A 7,217-nucleotide genomic window follows, 5' to 3' on the forward strand; every position below is an offset into this window, starting at 1 on the left:
GGCAAGGGCCCAGATGAAGTTGGGCTGTTCTATGGGTAGACAGCTAAAAACATAGGAAATTCCCTAAAGGGTAGATCTGAAATCCTTGTTTTGGGCTCTTCATGTCAATAATTGTCCAGAGTCTTGAAAGTAGAACAAAGAAGGAAGGGCAGTGAATCATCTCATCTAATTATATAGATCCTTGTGCTGCTGAGGAGAAGTTGACCATGCTGAGCTTGCTACTGCAGGCTGTGGATGATGAGGCTCTCACTAATAACTGGCTCTTACACCTCAAATGAGCACTAATCGCTCCAGACAAATGTCAGAAATAATAGAAGAGCAGTCAAGAAAAACATGGTAGTATTTATCACACATTCTTGTAAAAGGCATTTTGGTAGCTATATGCACATGTGGATGTAGGGCAGAAGGCTGCCATGATGAAACAGACACTGGGTGAGATCTGGAGAGAGGACAACTTGGTCCTTAATGGATGGGCAGGGGAGAGGGAGTAAAGAAATGGTCAGGTTGAGATCCAATCTGAGGTGATGGTGTGGTGTATTTCCATTGAATTAATTCACAACATAGAATCACCTTTTTCTTCCCTACCTCCCTCCTTCAAGAATTTTCCATTAAAGGATTCTTAAGCTGAAGTGGCATGACAAGATTCCTCACAGGATCACAGGGTCATGGCTATAAAGCTGAAAGGCCTTAAAGGCCATTGAGTCTAACCCCCATTTTATCAAGAAGAGAAAACAAAGGCCAAGAAAGGAAAGTGATTTGCCCTAGGTTTCACAAATAGAAGAGACAGAGGAAAATTAAGTGGTCTCTCTCTCTACCCACAGCCTACTGTTTTGGCTTTCCCTTAGAGATTAACTCCAATTTACACTGTGTGTGTGTGTGTGTGTGTGTGTGTGTGTGTGTATACATATATACATATATATATATATATGTATATGTATATGTATATGTATATATATATATATATATATATATATATATATGCATGACTATTTGCTCTCTGGTAGAAGGTGAGCTCCCTGAGGGCAGGAATGTGTTTTTGGCTTTCTCTGTATCCTCAGCATTTAGTACTTAATAGGCAATTAATAAATGTTTATTGACTGTTTTTTTCCACTATTCTATACTCTCTTAAATCCCATCCTCCTCATGGAATCACCTGAGCCAACATGGAGCCACCCCACCCTCCCTACCACAGAAATTTCATCCTGTGGTTATATCCACCCTCTACCTAGGCCTGTACATTTCTGTCACTAGCTTTGGCTTGATGCATTCAGCCTGACTGCAGCCTAGAGATGTCTGGGTCTTGGTGAAGAACTTGGAAAAATAAACATGCCTCTCTCTTAGCTCAACTCCAGTGAGTGAATTTGGCTGCAGTCATCAACAGTCCTTCTGTCACTGAAGGGGAACAGGGCCCTTCCCACTCTAGAAACACTCATACTTTGCAGACATCAACATTCTTTGAGTTATCCCAGGCTCCATTTAAAAGTCTACAAGAACCTAATGGCCCCAGAAGGCTATTGCCTTGGGATCACTCTTGGCATAACAGGTTTTGGGTCCTAGAGCCTGGGTTTCCTAAGGAAACCAAGGCCCCCAACTGCCACCCTAGCTCTATTCAAAATTGGCTGGGCCATCCAGACAATCACTGTCTTCTATGGGGAAAAGAATCAGGATTATTTTTTCACTTCTGAAACATTTTCTCTTATAAATTCTATGCAGTCAAATGTCTTCCAGAGTATCTTTTCCTCACCCTGCCTCCTCCTCAAGCTTCTGACTAAACCAGGTGCCAAATTAATTAATCCTCCTAAAGCCACCCACTTTTCATCTCCCATATAACCATCAGTTATTATTATTATTCAATCTTACTTTGAACATTCATCTCCATGGAGAATTCTTCAAACCAGGCTTTTCTCTTCTGTCTTTCATGTGATTAAGAAGGAGAGGATAGAATCATCATAGAGTTTCTAATCCCAATTTGCCTTCCCCATTCTGGAAGTCATAACAGCAACAATAATAATGGTAGCACTTGTTTCTCCAGAGAGTCAATATGGAAGAAGAGTCAGACTTGAAGTCAAGAAGACCTGCTTCAAATCACACATTGGACCTTTTTAACTGAGGGACTAAGAGCAAGTCCCAACCTTCCTAAGCCTCAGGCAACTCTTGAGGATTCACCCATACAGTAACAGAAGTAGTGATCCCTATTGATGAAGGGAGTTCCCATTCAATAAAATAAAAAACCCATCATGAAGTAGTGTTTTTAAGTATCTCTAAAGTTTATAAATTGTTTTTCACTTAACTTTGGAAGGTAGATATTGAGCCTGTCTTACTAAATATATTAAATAAAAATCATATAGCTATATTATATGTATATTATATTATTATATATAATAAACATAAGCTATTAGCAAATCTTGCAAATATCCTTTGTATCAGAATAGGTTTTCCTATTTTTCCTATTTCCTATATTTCCTCTGGGGTCTCAGTCTAACTGCATTATCTGGTAGTTGGACTACACAGAGTCAGAATATTGTTAAAGTTTCTAGACCTGCCACAATCACAGTCCTGACCATTTATGAAGCGCCTACTAATCCTAAGATTTCACCAGGAAATAGTGAAGGATCAAATTATTGTCAAGGCCACTTGGCACATGAAATGAAAGAGCTGGAAGGGACCTTACAGACTCTAATTCTGCTCCATTTTACATATGAGACCCAGGAATTTCAAGCAACTTACACAATTAAGGATCCCCTTTCTCCTCACCAAAAGCAACACTAGTTCTGTAACTCACTTTCAATGGAATCTCAAAATCAGGAATGGAAATTAAAGGGAATTTTCTTTGCTAGAGTTCTATAAGAAAAAGGTAGATCCCTGACAATAACTAAAATTCCAGTTCTACCTTGATTTATTTAGGATTGAGGGATGGGGAGAGGGTATAGGCACCAGAAGAGACAGATATTGTGATATAATAGAAAAGGTACTCAATTTGCAATCACAGGACATGATAATTCTATTTGATCAAATTATTGAATATCTCTGGACCTCAGGTTCTTTATCTGTAAATGAGAGGGTTGGACTAAATAAATAACAAAGATCCCTTCTAGACCTAAAATTCTGTGATCTTTGAAAAGTATGATATATAATAGAAAATTAGTTCTGGAGTCAGGAGAAACTGGGATTTGAACCCCATCTCTATCACTCATAAACTGTGCAATCATGAACAAGTTGCTGTAATCTCCCCAGGCCTGAGTTTCTACATCTGTAAAACAGAGATAATAATATCTGTTTTGCTTATCTCACAGGAGCATCAATTGATCAGTAAAGTATTTTGTAAACCTTAAAACAGGAGTGTCCAGACTTTCAGCTCTTCTGAGCCATGCCACCCAAGACAAACATCTATGCAGCTCTTGACAAGTTTTTTGCTGGGCAGTGTGGGTCAGAAAGACTAAAACACTGGACCCACTTTCTTTATAGTATATGACTCCCAGCTGCGTTGACATATAAGGGCCAACCAAGCTATTAGGCTCTTTTAAAATATTCATCCTTTCCAAACCACATTTCTAAACAATAAGTACAAGAGCTAGCAACAATGAGTGCAGAATTTGAGTCCAAGACTAGATAACTTGTGAATTTCTGGGAGTACACCCCAAGCATACCCTATAATATATACCTAAAAGTGATCAGAGGTAGATATAAAATTGTCAATTATACAAATATTAATAATCTGTGGTAGGGCGGCTAGGTGGCACAGTGGATAAAGCACTGGCCCTGGAGTCAGGGGTACCTAAGTTCAAATCTGGTCTCAGACACTTAACAATTACCTAGCTGTGTGGCCTTGGGCAAGCCACTTAACCTCATTTGCCTTGCAAAAACCTAAAAACAAAACAAAACAAAATAATCTGTGGTAAACATAAACTGACAAGAGTGTAGGGTCTCATCATAGAGGGGAGGGTTGTGATTAAGCATGAATAGTAATATAATGGAAAATCAATACACTGTAAGAAATGGTAGATAAGAGGAATTCAAGGGAACAATGAATGGTAGTCTAATATAGAGTGAAGAACACAGAACTAGGAGAATAACATATGCCATGACTAATAATGTAAATTATTCTTAGACAGTAAAAGTAGGTAAATTCAAATTAATTAATTGACCAATTTTAGTCCTTTTGCATAGATGATGAAACGCAATTCAATCCCCTATCTAGATAAAATAGGGGGAGACTTCAATAGTAAAAATCTTTTATATGTCATTTCTTAGTTTTATTTAATTCTTTTCTTTATTATAAGGGAGAGTTCAGCTGTGCGAGTAGAGGAGAGTAGAGGAGTGGGGGCCGGGGGAATAGGGGGGAGGAGGGGGAATGTTGGAAGGTGCTGGGGATGATAGGAAGAATTTGTTGGGAAATGATATAGTATAAAAAAAGTTATCAATAAAGTATTTTAAAGAAATTTTATATATCTACCCCAATAAAAGTGTACAGGGCTTTAGCAAAGACTTCTGGCTTACTCTGTGCCTTCAGGAAAAGGAAACACACTACCTTAGTTTCTGGCTCCCTTTTGGGAAATACTGATTCCTCTCTACTCACTAGAAATGAAACTGCTCTAAGCTACAAATCTTGTTGATCTGTGTTTGTGGGCCAGTTCTGGGATCCTTCCACACCAGCACCTATTCCTATAACAATGCTGACCATGCCCTTCTTCTTGAAACTTTTGCTACAGCTTCCATGACACTATTTTATTTCTCTTTACTTGGCTGACTTATTTTTCTGCTCTTTCACTCACTTTTTTCCCTGCCACCTTCTTTGTAACCCTGAAGTCTCATCTATAGCCTTCTCTTCCCATTCCTTAAACTCTCCCCCAAAGATTTTATCCAATCTCATTGCTTGAACTAGCACAACTTTTGTTATCATTCATTCCCATAACTATCACAAGAGCCAGAACTAAAGCAGAATGACTGTGTCAATGTCTCAAGATGCTGAAATCTTGAGGACATTAATAGCCCTTACTTTCCTTCCACAACATAAGCATTTATTAAGGCTTATTATGTGCTAGGCACTTTACAAACATAATCTCATTTAATCCTTACAACAACCCTGTTAAATAAATATTATTATTATTATTCCCATTTTACAATTGAGGAAACTGAGTGACTTGTCTATGTTCACACAGCTAGCAAGCATCTGAGGGGAGATTTAAATGTAGGTCTTCCTGCTTTTAAACCTAGCTCTCTATCCACTTAGTCATCTAGTTGCTTTAAAATAGAAAGTTATCCAATAATGACTTCCTTCTCCTAGATACCAAGTCCCAGATGAGCTTCACTTTTTCCCCTACACACACACACACACACACACACACAATTACCTGCTGTGTCCTGAGATTTGTTCATGTTTGAGTTGGACTTCCCAACATAGAAGATATTTTGCTGTTGTTCAATTGTTTTCTGTTTTGTCAGACTAGCTCTTTATAATCTCACTTTAGGGTTACTTGACATAGATAATAAATTGGTTTTCATTTCCTTCTCAAGTTCAGTTTGCAGATAAAGAAACCATGACAAATATGGTTAAATGACTTGATCAGGGTCTCACATAGCTAGTAAGTGTCTGATGCTGATTTGAATTCAGGTGGTTTGAACTAAGGAAGATGAGACTTCCAGACCACTTTCTATCCTCAAATGAATTTGTCTTAGAAAATGTTTATTTTAGAGTGCATTTTGTGAAACTTGCCACATATGTGTGTATACATATGTGAAAAAAGTTAGTTATACCTCTTTTACTTCTATTCATAGAACTTTGATCAATCAATTAAAAATATTTATTGAGTCCCTTCTAGGGATATAAATTTAAAATTACCTTAAAACCTTAAAAGAACTTACACTCTAATGGTCAGACAACACCCACGTACGGGATATTTTTTTTAAATCTTAGAGCAACTGCGTCTATACCCTAAAGAGATCATGGAAAAGGGTAAAAATATCACTTGTACAAAAATATTCATAGCAGCCCTGTTTGTGGTGGCAAAGAATTGGAAATTGAGTGAATGTCCTTCAATTGGGGAATGGCTTAGCAAACTGTGGTATATGTATGTCTATTAGAAACCAGGAAGGATGGGAATTCAGAGAAGCCTGGAAGGATTTGCATAAACTGATGCTGAGTATGATGAGCAGAACCAGAAGAACATTGTACATCATAACAGCAACTTGGGGTTGATGATCAATCTTAATGGACTTGCTCATTCCATCAGTGCAACAATGAGGGACAATTTTGTGGTATCTGTGATGGAGAATTGTATCCAGAGAAAGAATTGTGGAGTTTGAACAAAGACCAAAGATTATTATTACCTTTAATTTTTTAAAAAAATTTATGTTATGTAATTTTGCTAGCTCTCATATTTTATTTTTTTCCTTAAGGATATGATTTCTCTCTCAACACATTCAACTTCGATCAAGGTACAGCATGGAGACAATGTAAAGACTAACATTAAGACTGCCTTCTGAGGGGGGTTGGGGAATCAAGATTAGGGGAAATGTTTTATCATCTGTACAACAGGACTAAAATTGGTCAATGTAATTAATTTGAATTTACCTACTTTTTTCTGTTTTAAAATAATTTACATTATTAGTCATGGTATATGTTAGGAAATTATTAAAAGGCAAGAACTAAAATTAAAAGGGATTGGAAAAGGCTTCCTGTAAAAGGTGGGATTTTAATTGGGACTTAAAAGAAAGTGAGGGAGGTTAGTAATCAGATTGGAGAAGAGAGAACATACTAGGCATTAAGACAGCTAGAGGGAATTCAGCGGGACCAGGGATGGAGTAATTGTTGAACAGCCAGGGGAGCAGTCACTGTACCAAGGAGTGTGTGTTGAGGAGTGAACTTTAAGAAGACTGGAAAACTAGGAGGGGGTTAGGTTAAGAAGGGCTTTGAATGTTAAACAGAGCACTTTGCATTTACTCCTTGGGGCAATTAGAAGCCTCTGGAATTTATTGAGTAGGGGATTGACAAGAAAGATCTGAGTTAGATACAAAACTTTAGTCCCTATCTCTTTGGTTCAATTTCCAAAACTAACTCCTTAATGTTTCTATTTGAATGTCTTCCTTCACTTCAAACTTAATAGGATTAAAGTTAACCTCTTGGCTGCTTTAGTTTTCCCTCCTCAAGGAAAAGAGTCCTTGGACTCTCTTTCTACCTATATTTTCTGAGATAATGACATCCAACCCACTTTGGTTGT

Source organism: Macrotis lagotis, chromosome 1, assembly GCF_037893015.1.
Source record: "Macrotis lagotis isolate mMagLag1 chromosome 1, bilby.v1.9.chrom.fasta, whole genome shotgun sequence".
Lineage (NCBI taxonomy): Eukaryota > Metazoa > Chordata > Mammalia > Peramelemorphia > Peramelidae > Macrotis > Macrotis lagotis.